The sequence below is a fragment of the Oncorhynchus gorbuscha genome, linkage group LG03 (genome assembly GCF_021184085.1).
Source record: "Oncorhynchus gorbuscha isolate QuinsamMale2020 ecotype Even-year linkage group LG03, OgorEven_v1.0, whole genome shotgun sequence".
Lineage (NCBI taxonomy): Eukaryota > Metazoa > Chordata > Actinopteri > Salmoniformes > Salmonidae > Oncorhynchus > Oncorhynchus gorbuscha.
The window spans coordinates 75,429,616-75,445,163 of NC_060175.1; positions in this window are offsets into that span (position 1 = coordinate 75,429,616).

Below are 15,548 nucleotides of genomic sequence, written 5' to 3' on the forward strand. Positions count from 1 at the left end.
TGGAGATAGCAGCTCCAGCAACCCTCCCACCTCTTTCACAAACCTGCCTGCAATAGCTGGCTGGCATACAGGCGCACACGTATGCTCATAGGCCTACACACATGTGCATGCTTAAAGTCATCATGTACTAAGGTACACACAGTCAGAGAGAGAGAGAGATAAGGGGGGGGGGGGGTGCTGAAGGAACAGCCCTCTCTGTGTGATGTGTTTGAGTCTGGTTCTCCCTGGTCAGTGGAGCCTGCTGCCTGTCAACTGTGAGTGGTCTTATCTTCCCCAAACATTGACTTAACCCTTTGTCTTACAGGACCTGGGACAATGAGACAGGCCCAAGGAATCCCAGCAGAGAGCCACAGAGACAGGCTGCTTGTTTTCTGATACCCTACTCCCTTCCCTTCTCTGGCCTGGTCTGCCTGACTCCACCCTGCCTCTGCCTCACACGTCACACACACCAAGGCTGCATGGAGCTACTGGTGACTAGCCTCTCCTTCCCTCTTCTCTCTGCATTTCTCACTCATCATCTAATCTCTCCTCTCCCTCACTCACTCACCCTTTCCTTTCCCCTCCCTTAATCGCTCCACCCCAAAATGTAATTTGTTTAAACTTTAAGGTATACAGTATATTTCCTTGTCTTGATTTATTTGAATCACTCATTTCTTGTTCTAGACCAGCTGGCTCAAAGTATTTATGTCTTCTTTCTAATTCAAGCAGTCATCTCATACAGAGTATGCTGTAAATACCACTGGTTATCTATATGCGTTTAGAAGTGACTTGTCAGAAGAATGCTGCAATCAACCTTTGTCTTTGTGTCTACTTAGGGGTCGAGGGTTGGGGTTGGGGGCTGATGGGGGGGGGGGTTCAAAGGGGGTAGAGGCTTCATCAAGCGGAACAGGACTGGCCCTCTGAGAGGAGAAGATGGTTCTGATCTCCCCGGAAAGTCAAACGCTCCTCCTTTGTGCTCTATTTATGATCCCCCACCTTACAGCCCAATCAGTAGCCCAGAAGTCGAACGGCTATTTTTTTCTCCTTCCATCCATCCCTGGCAGGCAGGGAGCTGAGTAAAGCACTGCTGTGAACTCTTGATCCCAAATGGAAGAGGACTGCAATGAGGAAAGGAAGGGGGGAAAAGAATGAGAAAAGTGACAGAAATACATCCAGCTCTCCTCCGCACACTCCCGTGTATAATCAAACAAATCAGGATTCAAAATATTTCAAAATAGGAGGATCTGGATCTGGAGTTGCCTCTATAAATCTGTGAGGCTGTCTCTCTCTTTTCCCACCCCTGGTGTAACCCCTCAGCAATCCCTGCTGGATTTGACCCACTGGATGACAGCTCTTTTCATCTTTTCTCTCTCTCTCTCTGGTCTCTGCGTTCTTACCGTAAAATAAATAGAGAGCATCTATGTGCAGGAAACAGAGGCGAGGCATCTCTCCCCATTATGCAAAGTGCATGTTCGGGAGCACACACTCACAGAAAACAGGGCGGGAGAGATGAAGCGAGAGAGAGAGAGAGAGAGAGAGAGAGAGAGAGAGAGAGAGAGAGAGAGAGAGAGAGAGAGAGAGAGAGAGAGAGAGAGAGAGAGAGAGAGAGAGAGAGAGAGAGAGAGAGAGAGAGAAGTATAGAAAGAGGGGGAGGGAGAAGTATCGATGTGAGAAGTAGGAACAAACACAAACACTTGTTTAGATCTGACCAGAGGGATAGTCTGACAGGAGACAGTGGAGCGAGAGGAAGAGGGGAGAGATGGAAGAGAATGAAAGAGAATTCCACATGTAGTCTTTACGATGGCCATAATGATCATTATTTAGTGCTGCGCTTAGGGTACAGGGTGGAATTACTGGGTATGACATCACCTCTGGAGCTTCATCAGAAGATCAAACAGACATGGCTGTTGGACCATGTGCACGGCATCGTTCATGTTTTAGACTTCAATGAAGAGACGTGAGCGTCGTCCATAATTTAACAGCGTGCTCTCATCGAATTGAGAACATGATGGAATTTCTGCTGTCTTAAATACTGTCAATTTCAGTTGAAGTAAATTAACCATTGCATGTAGGTTTTTGCTGAGCTTGGCAATGACCCTGGTGTCAGTGTGTGTGTGTGTGTGCGTTGGTGCGTGTGTGTGAGCGTGTTTGCGTGTTTATGCGTGTTTGTGTGTCTCTCTCTGGGGGTTTCTCTCTGAGAGAAGTGGAAGACAGCATTCCTGATGAGTCAGTGACCTCGGGGCTAAATAGGGGTGATGGTGAGGCTGAGCTTGAGTCATCGGTAGCTGATGGTCATGGGGGTGTCTGGTGATAGCTAATGAACAATGGGATGGAAAGGGAAAGATAGTGGACATGTAGTATAGGGGTGGGTATGGATTGGGGTAGAGTGGAGGGGTTTTAAGGAAGGTGGGAGGTAGGGGACATGGGGGATACTGGCTGTCCTGTCTCCTCCTGTCCGTTGTCTGGATGGGGGTCTGAAGTAAAAATAACACCGCTATGGAGCCTCCATATAGCCTGACGCTGACGCCTGTGCTGACACTGAGGTGGCGCAGTGGGAACCAGGGAGCCGCGCCCCCTCCTGGTGCCAGTACCTGGTACCCATCACTCCACACCTCCATCCCCACCCCCACCCTCCATCTCCTCCCTTCCCTCTCTCAGCCGCCCACCAGAGATGTTGCTCCTCTGAGGCTCCAGCTCAACAGATAAGACTACACCCTCCTCCAGTCCACTTTATTAGCCCCCTACCCATCCACAAGATCCCCTGTAACCCAATCTCTCACCATCCCCTGTAATTCAGACTGTAAAATACTGTACACTCACTGTAATGAGCAGATCCATGGGGCTATTCCAATGACATGATGAGGCAGGGGTGTGTAAGCAAGTACCCGCAGCAATGCTCCAACATCTAGTGGAAAGCCTTCCCAGAAGAGTGGAGGCCGTTACAGCAGCAAAGGGGGGGAACAACTCCATGTTAATGCCCAAGATTTTGGAATGAGATGCTCGACGAGCAGGTGTCCACAAACTTTTGGTCATGTAAGTATATTTACCCAGAGTGATCACTGCGGTCAGGAAAAAACTTTGTTCTACCCAGTCCCAGTGTGGGCAATGATCCTGAACTGATAAATCACTTTCCACTGCGTTCAGTCAAGCCTCTTACTCTCTTGGAGGATAATCAGAGCTTAAAAGGCTGAAAGATGCAAACAAACAGCACAAACAATCATCTTCAGATCTCTCCTTTTGATCCCCTCTGTCCATATGGCTCCTCCTCTCACTGCCCCAAACTGTCCTCTCCACCTCATCCATTCCATTCTCTCCTCTCCTCTCCTCTCCTCTCCTCTCCTCTCCTCTCCTCTCCTCTCCTCTCCTCTCCTCTCCTCTCCTCTCCTCTCCTCTCCTCTCCTCTCTCTCTCTCTCTCTCTCTCTCTCTCTCTCTCTCTCTCTCTCTCTCTCTCTCTCTCTGTGTCTCTCTCTCTCTCACTCTCTCTCTCTCTCTCTCTCTCTGTGTGTCTCTCTCTCTCTCTCTCTCTCTCTCTCTCTCTCTCTCTCTCTCTCTCTCTCTCTCTCTCTCTCTCTCTCTCTCTCTCTCTCTCTCTCTCTCTCTGTCTCTCTCTCTCTCTCTCTCTCTCTCTCTCTCTCTCTCTCTGTGTCTCTCTCTCTCTCTGTGTCTCTCTCTCTCTCTCTGTGTCTCTCTCTCTCTCTCTCTCTCTCTCTCTCTCTCTTTCTCTATTCAATTCAATTCAATTTAAGAGGCTTTATTGGCATGGGAAACGTATGTTTACATTTCCAAAGCAAGTGAACTAGATAATAAGCAATTGTGAAATAAACAATAAGAATTAACAGTAAACATTACACTCTCAAAAGTTCCAAAAGAATAAAGACATTACAAATGTTGTACTACTTGCAAATAGTTAAAGTTCCAATGGGAAAATAAATAAACATAATTGTGGGTTGTATTTACAATAGGGCTTGTTCTTTGGCGTGGCAGGTAGACTAGTGGTTAGAGTGTTGGGCCAGTAACTAAAATGTTGCTATATTGAATCCCTGAGCTGACAAGGTAAAAATCTGTCTTTCTGCCCTGAACAAGGCAGTTAACCTAGGCTGTCATTGTCATTGTAATAAGTATTTGTTCTTAACTGACTTGAAGGTTAACAAATGTTGCTGCTGTGATGGCACACTGTGGTATTTCACCCAATAGAATTGGAGGGATAGAATTCTGTATCTGTGTAATCTGAGGGAAATATGTGTCTCTAATATGGTCATACATTTGGCAGGAGGTTAGGAAGTGCAGCTCAGTTTCCACCTCATTTTGTGGGCAGTGTGCACATAGCCTGTCTTCTCTTGAGAGCCAGTTCTGCCTACGGCTGCCTTCCTCTATATACAAGGCTATGCTCACTGAGTCTGTACATAGTCAAAACTTTCCTTAAGTTTGGGTCAGTCACAGAGGTCAGGTATTCTGCTATTGTGTACTCTCTGTTTAGGGCCAAATAGCATTCCAGTTTGCTCCGTTTTTTTGTTAATTCTTTCCAATGTGTCAAGTAATTATCTTTTTGTTTTCTCATGATTTGGTTGGGTCTAATTGTGTTGCTGTCTTGGGGCTCTGTGGGGTCTGTTTGTGTTTGTGAACAGAGCCCCAGGACCAGCTTGCTTAGGGGACTCTTCTACAGGTTCATCTCTCAGTAGGTGATGGCTTTGTTATAGAAGGTTTGGGAATTGCTTCCTTTTAGGTCGCTTCCTCTCTCTCACACTCGGCAGTCTCTCCCCCTCCCCATCCCCATCTGCTATCCCCTCTCTCTCCCTGTCTGTCTTTCTGTCCCTCCACTGAGTTTGATGGAGAGGGAGGGGGCTTGCGGGGGTTGAGTAAGCCTGGACTTGACCCCTGGTTTCTGGAATCCGTGGAGACGGAGTCTCCTCTCCAACAAACTCTAATGACACACACAGACACACACACACAGACACGTACACACACGCACGCGCGCACACACACACACACACACACACACACACACACACACACACACACACACACACACACACACACACACACACACACACACACACACACACACACACACACACACACACACACACACACACACACACACACACACACACACACACACACACACACACACACACACACTTCTACATGAACAACACTGATAGCCCCCATCCATCCACTCTCACCGACACACACAGAGTGCTGCCATGGCAACGGGGGACATGGAAACATGTGATGGATGGTGAGTTGGGCGCCTCCTAACAAATCCAAATATCTTTACATCAGCGGTTGATTAATGCTCGGTACGTCCAACCAATCACTTTCCCCTGGAGCTCCTGGAGGTAAGGTGCCCTTTTCAGAAGTTGTAAACAGTGTTGAGGTTTGGACATAAGCAAATCAGATGCAGAGAGATCCAGAGGTCACAATAAAGATAATTCTATACATTTTTCCCAAATTCCCATTCACCTAAGAAAGCAGTGTGAGAATCCAAAGTGCTAACATGAATCTCTCTCTCAGGCACTCCAGGAGCATTTCCCACCGAGCATGCCGTGCCAGCTCACAATAAATATAATCTCTGTCTATAATATACACACGGTGAGCGCTCAGCCACTAAGCTATCTATGGGTGCCGGTGTTAAACTGTTTTAACTGTACTTTGGACCAAGGTGTGAGCCAAATGTCTCTCAGGGCCCATAAATCCAGTGTGACATAGTGTGTGTGGGGACATGGTTAGGACATATAGGGATAGCTAGCGCAGGGGAATGATGGGGGGGATGCCTTTATTGTTTGCACCTCGAGGGAACTTTTGTCCTGTTTTTACTCTCTTTCCTGTGCTTTTTCTCTCAAGGAAACTATCAAACCAGCGGTGGCGGAAGTGATCGTTCTCAGATGTCTCCTTGTCATCCATTACAGCGTCGTTTTCTGTCTTATTTTAGGGGTTTCTCTGCACGTCCGGTTGTTTGGAGTTTTTTTGTTTTAAAAAGGAGAAAATAGCTCTGTGAATGGACCAAAATTACTAATAATATCAACAGACTACATTATTTATTTGGAAGGAAACGTGTGGACATGCTCTCTCTCTCTCTCTCTCTCTCTCTCTCTCTCTCTCTCTCTCTCTCTCTCCCCTCTCTCCCTTACTCTCTCTCTCTCTCTCTCTCTCTCTCTCTCTCTCTCTCTCTCTCTCTCTCTCTCTCTCTCTCTCTCTCTCTCTCTCTCTCTCTCTCTCTCCTCTCTCACTCCCTTACTCTCTCTCTCTCTCTCTCTCTCTCTCTCTCTCTCTCTCTCTCTCTCTCTCTCTCTCTCTCTCTCTCTCTCTCCCTCTCTCTCTCTCCTCTCTCACACCCTTACTCTCTCTCTCTCACCCTCTCTCTCTTGCTCTCTCTCTCTCTCTCTCTCTCTCTCTCTCTCTCTCTCTCTCTCTCTCTCTCCTCTCTCACTCCCTTACTCTCTCTCTCTCCCTCTCTCTCTCTCTCTCTCTCTCTCTCTCTCTCTCTCTCTCTCTCTCTCTCTCTCTCTCTCTCTCTCTCTCTCTCTCTCTCCCTTGCTTTCTCTCTCTTTCTCTCTCTCTCTCTGCTGTTGGATCGATACAGTATTGCTGTCCAGGGTGAGTAGTGTTGACTCAACAGATAGCTGTATTTTCTATGGGCTGTTGAAGGGGCTGAGAGAGGTAGCACGGTCAAGCAGATAAAATCTCACCTCTGTGGAAGGACAGAGAAGGTGTCGCATCAGACACTCCCGTGACCCCAGCCCAGGGGTCATCTACAGTGACCTGTGATAGGGACCTGTCAATATTCCACAGCTATGGACCTTTATAAATGTAATGGACTATGACGTGGATCATTGTGTGCATAGTCCATATTGTAACCATAGTATAACCACATAACCATTTTAACATCAACACTATAAATTCCAACTGAAGTATCAGACTCAGTGGAGTGTATATGTCCAAGTACTGAGCACCTGCCTGGGAGTGTGTGTGTGTGTGTGTGTGTGTGTGTGTGTGTGTGTGTGTGTGTGTGTGTGTGTGTGTGTGTGTGTGTGTGTGTGTGTGTGTGTGTGTGTGCGTGCGTGCGTGCGTGCGTGCGTGCGTGCGTGCGTGCGTGCGTGCGCGTGCGTGCGTGCGATGGTTTGTCTTGCATGCAGTTATTACCCCCTTGGGGAGATGCACTTTGGTTTATGGGGCCCTTGTTGTATTACGACCCTTGTCCCGCATGTTCCTTGACCTTTAGCAAGGCGAGGTCGTGTTCTTGAAGGCACAGCAGTGTGTTGTTTCAGTCGGAACGTGCAGCGCCCCAGCACCTCTCTTTATATGTCTCACTGGGGACTGAACAAACACTAACTAATGAACAATAGACACAACTAAGCAAACATCGGCTTACTGTGAAGGCTAAGTTAGCAGGAGGACAGAAAGACAGAGACGTTGGGAAATTAGATATACCGTAGAAATACGTCAATCAATTGTCTGAATGAAAAGTACAGTACCACCCTCTCAAGCAAACACAGTGCATCCATACTCATGAGAATGATTGAAAGGAATATAATATCCAACTATCAATCCTCTTGTATTCTACAGTAGTAACTTTAGTAACTTGGCCAGAAATCTGGCGTTGTGTTTTTGTTCAGAGAAAGATATGTCCATGTAACCGTGTAGCCTGAGGTGTGGAGGGGAGCACATCAGGGAATAGAATAGTTAATCACAATATAATGGAAGGCACAAGGAGATGAGAGCCCCCAGAGCTGCTAACACAAACATGACTGTGTATGTGTTTTTTTTTGTAGTGGGGGGGTTTGCGGAAAGCAGGGTAGGGCAGGGAAGCTACAGTGTTGGGGCCCTACTGAGAGCACTGACAGTGAAGAAAAGGCCATGTCTAGGGAATGTTTTCAACTATTCTACCAAAAGGAATCTCTGTGATCGAGTGGCAGGCTGGTTCTGTATTTTAATTGTGACCTCTGGTGAATGCTTAGTTTAGTTTGGGTTCTTGTAGGGAGTCACAAGTAAAGGCTTAGTTCTTTTAACTTCCAACTCAAAACATGCACATGAAAGACTAATGTGTTCATTGTATTAAAATGAACTGCCTCAGAAAGTACCTTTCTCAATCCTCTCTCCACAGACGTAGGATCTTAATTTGATCAGCCTGTTGCAGTTGCAATGCGGGAAATTCTAAACATTTATAGTGTCCTTGAGGTTTAAAAAGTGTCTCCTACAAAAATGTCCATGAATTATAATCCACATAATAATTCACATTTCCTGCTGCTGCAGGATTATTTTCCTGCTGTAGAAAACAGGCTCAAATTAAGATCCTACATCTGTATCTCTCTATCCCTCCCTCTCCTATCTCTCTATCCCTCCCTCTGTCTTTGTCTTGGTCTGGCATCCCCGGTGTTTCCCTCACCCATGTGCCACTGCTAACAGGGGGTTGTATAATCTAATGACTCAATAACATGTGTTTACAGTGTAATGGTATGCAGGACACTTAGCCCTGCTGGCTCCTGCAGGTACCACTGGCCAGAAGAGGCCCTCCTGGTGCTGGTAATGCTCCCCCCACCCACCTCTCTGGACCACTGTCCCTTACCAGCTCCATCCAACATGAGCAGCAACACAATTCTATCAACACACTTCTGTAGTCGAAGATGGCGTAGCAATCAGACGCCTTTGTCTTGTCATGTCCCATGTATATATATTATTTTCTTCGTATATATTTCAAATATTTTTATTTATTTTTTACCTCAATATCAACATAGTCTCCTGCAACCCGCCTCACCCAATGTGGTATGGATCTGCTATTTCCTATACTTTAGAACAGGAAAGCCCTAACAGAAGCTAGCTAGTAGTCAGTTAGCCACTGCTAGCCATCATCAGCTAACCTCAGCCTGGTCAACTCCTGCCAGTCTGCACAGCTCGATTCAACCCAAAGCATATCGTACTGCTTTTTCCCTACCACATCTTCACATCTTCGGATTCCTACCTCAAGCTCTGAACCTTTTTCACCTGGATCATCGCAGCTAGCTAGCTGCTATCCGAGTGGCTACCCCTCTCCTGGCTAACGTCTCTGTCCCGAAGCAAGCACCAGTTAGCCTGGAGATAGCCCTGAGCTAGACCCACCTCCCGGCTAGCTGAAGAGGTCCATCAGCCAATTTCTTGGGCTACAATACCTATTTTTCTAATTGGCATGGACCCTTTTACTGCCTACACGGAGCCCTGCCGATCCATCACGACTGGTCTGCCGACATAACCGTCCGAGGGGGCTTCAACAGTCTCTTCCCTAAGGCCCTTCTTCTAGCCTGCTAGCCCCGGCCCGCTAGCTGTCTGAATCAATGTGTCTCCAGCTCGCCTACCTACTCATTGGACCCTATGATTACTTGGCTACGCATGCCTCTCCCAGTGTCAATATGCCTTGTCCATTGCTGTTTTGGTTACTGATTATTGTCTTATTTCACTGCAGAGCCTCCAACCCTGCTCAATATGCCTTAGCTAGCCCTTTTTCCCACCCCCCACACATACGGTGACCTCACCTGGTCTAAATGGTGCCTCTAGAGACAAAACCTCTCTCATCATCACTCAATGCCTAGGTTTACCTCCACTGTATTCAAATCCAACCATACCCTTGTCTGTAGATTATGCTTTGAATCTTTTCTTCCGGTTCCAGAAACCTGCTCCTTTTACTCTATGTTCCGAATGCACTAGACGACCAGTTATTATAGCCTTTAGCCACACCCTTATCCTACTCCTCTTCTGTTCTTATGGTGATTTAGAGGTTAATCCAGAACCTGCAGCGCCTAGCTCCACTCCCATTCCCCAGGTGCTCTCATTTGTTGACTTTCGTAACTGTAAAAGCCTTAGTTTCATGCATGTTAACATTAGAAGCCTCCTCCCTAAGTGTGTTTTATTCACTGCTTTGGCACAGTGAATGTCCTAGCCCGGATGTCCTAGCCGTGTCTGAATCCTAGCTTAAGAAGGTCACCAAAAATACAGAAATCTCCATCCTTAACTATAACATTTTCCGACAAGATATAACTTCCAAAGGGGGCAGAGTTGCAATCTACTGCAGAGATAGCCTGCAGAGTTCTGTCATGCTATCCAGGTCTGTGCCTTTTGAGCTTCTACTTTTAAAAATCCACCTTTCCAGAAACAAGTCTCTCACCGTTGCCGCTTGTTATAGATCACCTTCAGCTGCCCACTGCACTGAGGCAAGGAAACACTGTCACCACTGATAAATCCACGATATTTGAGAATTTCAACAAGCATTTTTCTGCGGTTGGCCATGCTTTCCACCTGGCTACCCCTACCCGGTCAACAGTTCTGCACCCACTCCAGCAACTTGCCCAAGCCTCCCCATTTCTCCTTCACCCAAATCCAGACAGCTGATGTTCTAAAAGAGCTGCAAAATCTGGACCCCTACAAATCAGCTGGGCTAGACAATCTGGGCCCTCTCTTTCTAAAATTATCCGCCGCAACTGTTGCAACCCCTATTACTAGCCTGTTCAACTATTACTAGCCTGGTCTTCAAAAACCAAGTTAACAAACAGATCACCGACCATTTCGAATCCCACCGTACCTTCTCCGCTACCTTCTCAACAGCCTTAGTTTCTCAAATGACTGCCTCGCTTGGTTCACCAACTACTTCTCAGACAGAGTTCAGTGTGTCAAATCGGAGGGCCTGTTGTCCAGACCTCTGGCAGTCTCTATGCGGGTGCCACAGGGTTCAGTTCTCGGGCGGACTCTTTTCTCTGTTTGCATCAATGATGTCGCTCTTGCTGCTGGTGATTCTCTGATCCACCTCTACGCAGACGACACCATTCTGTATACTTCTGGCCCTTCTTTGGACACTGTGTAACTAACCTCCAGACGAGCTTCAATGCCATACAACTCTCCTTCCGTGGCCTCCAACTGCTCTTAAATGCAAGTAAAACTAAATGCATGTTCTTCAACCGATCGCTGCCCACACCTGCCCGCCTGTCTAGCATCACTACTCTGGACGGTTCTGACGTAAAAGACTGTAAACTCTCCTTCCAGACTCACATTAAGCATCTCTGATCCAAAATTAAATCTAGAATTGGCTTCCTATTTCGCAACAAAGCATCCTTCACTCATGCTGCCAAACATACCCTCATAAAACCGACTATCCTACCGATCCTTGACTTCGGCGATGTCATTTACAAAATAGCCTCCAACCCTCTTCTCATCAAATTGGATGCAGTCTATCACAGTGCCATCCGTTTTGTCACCAAATCCCCATATACTACCCACCACTGCGACCTGTATGCTCTCGTTGGCTGGCACTCGCTTCATATTTGTAACCAAACCCTTTGGCTCCAAGTCATCTGCAAGTCTTTGCTAGGTAAAACTATGCCTTGTCTCAGCTCACTGGACACCATAGCAGCAACCACCGTAGCATACACTCCAGCAGGTATATTTCACTGGTCACTCCCAAAGCCAATTCCTACATTGGTCGCCTTTCCTTACAGTTCTCTGCTGCCAATGACTGGAATGAATTTTAAAATTCACTGAAGCTGGAGACTCATATCTCCCTCACTAACTTTAAGCATCAGCTGTCAGAGCAGCTTACAGATCATTGCACCTGTGCATAACCCATCTGTAAATAGCCCATCCAACTACCTCATCCCCATATTGTTTTGTTTTTTTGCTCCTTTGCACCTGAGTATCTCTACTTGCACATTCATCTTCTACACATCTATCACTCCAGAGTTGAATTGCTCAATTGTAACTGCTTCGCCACGAACGACTATTTATTGCCTTACTTCCCTAATCTTACGTCATTTGCACACACTGTATATATACTTTTCTACTGTGTTATTGATTGTATGTTTGTTTATTTCATGTGTAACTCTGTGCTGTTGTTTGTGTCACACTGCTTTGCTTTATCTTGGTCAGGTTGCAGTTGTAAATGAGAACTTGTTCTCAACTGGCCTACCTGGTTAAATAAAGGTGAAATCAACTTTTAAAAATTAAAACCTCAACAACTACAAACTCATTTCTATCAACTACTACCAACTCACTTCTATCATCTACTACAAACTCACTTCAACAACTACTACCATCTACTACCAACTCACTTCAACAACTACTACCATCTACTACCAACTCACTTCTAACAACTACTACCAACTACTACCAACTCACTTCTAACTCATCTACTACCAACTGCAACCAACTCACTTCAACAACTACTACCATCTGCTACCAACTCACTTCTATCAACTACTACCAACTACTTCCAACTCACTTCTACCAACTCACTTCTAACTACTACCAACTCACTTCAACAACTACTACCATCTACTACCAACTCACTTCTATCATCTACTACCAACTCACTTCTATCATCTACTACCAACTCACTTCTATCATCTACTACCAACTCACTTCAACAACTATCATCTACTACCAACTCATTTCTATCATCTACTACCAACTCACTTCTATCATCTACTACCAACTCACTTCTATCATCTACTACCAACTCACTTCTATCATCTACTACCAACTCACTTCTATCATCTACTACCAACTCACTTCTATCATCTACTACCAACTCACTTCTATCATCTACTACCAACTCACTTCTACTACCATCTACTACCAACTCACTTCTTCAACAACTACTACCAACTACCAACTCACTTCTATCATCTACTACCAACTCACTTCAACAACTACTACCATCTACTACCAACTCACTTCAACAACTACTACCATCTACTACCAACTCACTTCTATCATCTACTACCAACTCACTTCAACAACTACTACCATCTACTACCAACTCACTTCTATCATCTACTACCAACTCACTTCAACAACTACTACCATCTACTACCAACTCACTTCAACAACTACTACCATCTACTACCAACTCACTTCTATCATCTACTACCAACTCACTTCAACAACTACTACCATCTACTAACTCAACTCACTTCAACAACTACTACCATCTACTACCAACTCACTTCAACAACTACTACCATCTACTACCAACTCACTTCAACAACTACTACTACCATCTACTACCAACTCACTTCTATCATCTACTACCAACTCACTTCAACAACTACTACCATCTACTACCAACTCACTTCTATCATCTACTACCAACTCACTTCTATCATCTACTACCAACTCACTTCAACAACTACTACCATCTACTACCAACTCACTTCATCATCTACTACCAACTCACTTCTAACATCTACTACCAACTCACTTCAACAACTACTACCATCTACTACCAACTCAACAACTACTACCATCTACTACCAACTCACTTCAACAACTACTACCATCTACTACCAACTCACTTCAACAACTACTACCATCTACTACCAACTCACTTCAACAACTACTACCATCTACTACCAACTCACTTCTATCATCTACTACCAACTCACTTCAACAACTACTACCATCTACTACCAACTCACTTCAACAACTACTACCATCTACTACCAACTCACTTCAACAACTACTACCATCTACTACCAACTCACTTCTATCATCTACTACCAACTCACTTCAACAACTACTACCATCTACTACCAACTCACTTCAACAACTACTACCATCTACTACCAACTCACTTCAACAACTACTACCATCTACTACCAACTCACTTCAACAACTACTACCATCTACTACCAACTCACTTCAACAACTACTACCATCTACTACCAACTCACTTCAACAACTACTACCATCTACTACCAACTCACTTCTATCATCTACTACCAACTCACTTCAACAACTACTACCATCTACTACCAACTCACTTCTACTCCAACTACTACCAACTCTACTTCAACAACTACTACCATCTACTACCAACTCACTTCAACAACTACTACCATCTACCAACTCACTTCAACTACTACTTCAACAACTACTACCATCTACTACCAACTCACTTCTATCATCTACCAACTACCAACTCTACCATCTACTACCAACTCACTTCAACAACTACTACCATCTACTACCAACTCACTTCAACAACTACTCTACCATCTACTACCAACTCACTTCAACAACTACTACCAACCTACTACCAACTCACTTCAACAACTACTACATCTACTACCAACTCACTTCTATCATCTACTACCAACTCACTTCAACAACTACTACCATCTACTACCAACTCACTTCAACAACTACTACCATCTACTACCAACTCACTTCAACAACTACTACCATCTACTACCAACTCACTTCAACAACTACTACCATCTACTACCAACTCACTTCAACAACTACTACCATCTACTACCAACTCACTTCAACAACTACTACCATCTACTACCAACTCACTTCAACAACTACTACCATCTACTACCAACTCACTTCAACAACTACTACCATCTACTACCAACTCACTTCAACAACTACTACCATCTACTACCAACTCACTTCAACAACTACTACCATCTACTACCAACTCACTTCTATCAACTACTACCAACTGCAACCAACTCACTTCAACAACTACTACCATCTACTACAACTCACTTCTATCATCTACTACCAACTCACTTCAACAACTACTACCATCTACTACCAACTCACTTCAACAACTACTACCATCTACTACCAACTCACTTCAACAACTACTACTACTACTTCAACAACTCACTTCAACAACTACTTCTACATCTAACCAACTCACTACCAACTCTACATCTACTACCAACTGCAACCAACTCACTTCAACAACTACTACCATCTACTACCAACTCACTTCAACAACTACTACCATCTACTACCAACTCACTTCTATCATCTACTACCAACTGCTACCAACTCACTTCAACAACTACTACCATCTACTACCAACTCACTTCTATCAACTACTACCAACTCACTTCCAACTCACCATCTACTACAACTACTTCTATCAACTACTACCAACTCACTTCAACAACTACTACCATCTACTACCAACTCACTTCTATCATCTACTACCAACTCACTTCAACAACTCACCATCTACTACCAACTCACTTCCATCTACTACCAACTCACTTCAACAACTACTACCATCTACTACCAACTCACTTCATCATCTACTACCAACTCACTTCTATCATCTACTACCAACTCACTTCTATCATCTACTACCAACTCACTTCTATCATCTACTACCAACTCACTTCTATCATCTACTACCAACTCACTTCTATCATCTACTACCAACTCACTTCTATCATCTACTACCAACTCACTTCTATCATCTACTACCAACTCACTTCTATCATCTACTACCAACTCACTTCTATCATCTACTACCAACTCACTTCTATCATCTACTACCAACTCACTTCTATCATCTACTACCAACTCACTTCTATCATCTACTACCAACTCACTTCTATCATCTACTACCAACTCACTTCTATCATCTACTACCAACTCACTTCTATCATCTACTACCAACTCACTTCTATCATCTACTACCAACTCACTTCTATCAACTACTACCAACTCACTTCTATCATCTACTACCAACTCTACTTCAACAACTACTACCATCTACTACCAACTCACTTCAACAACTACTACC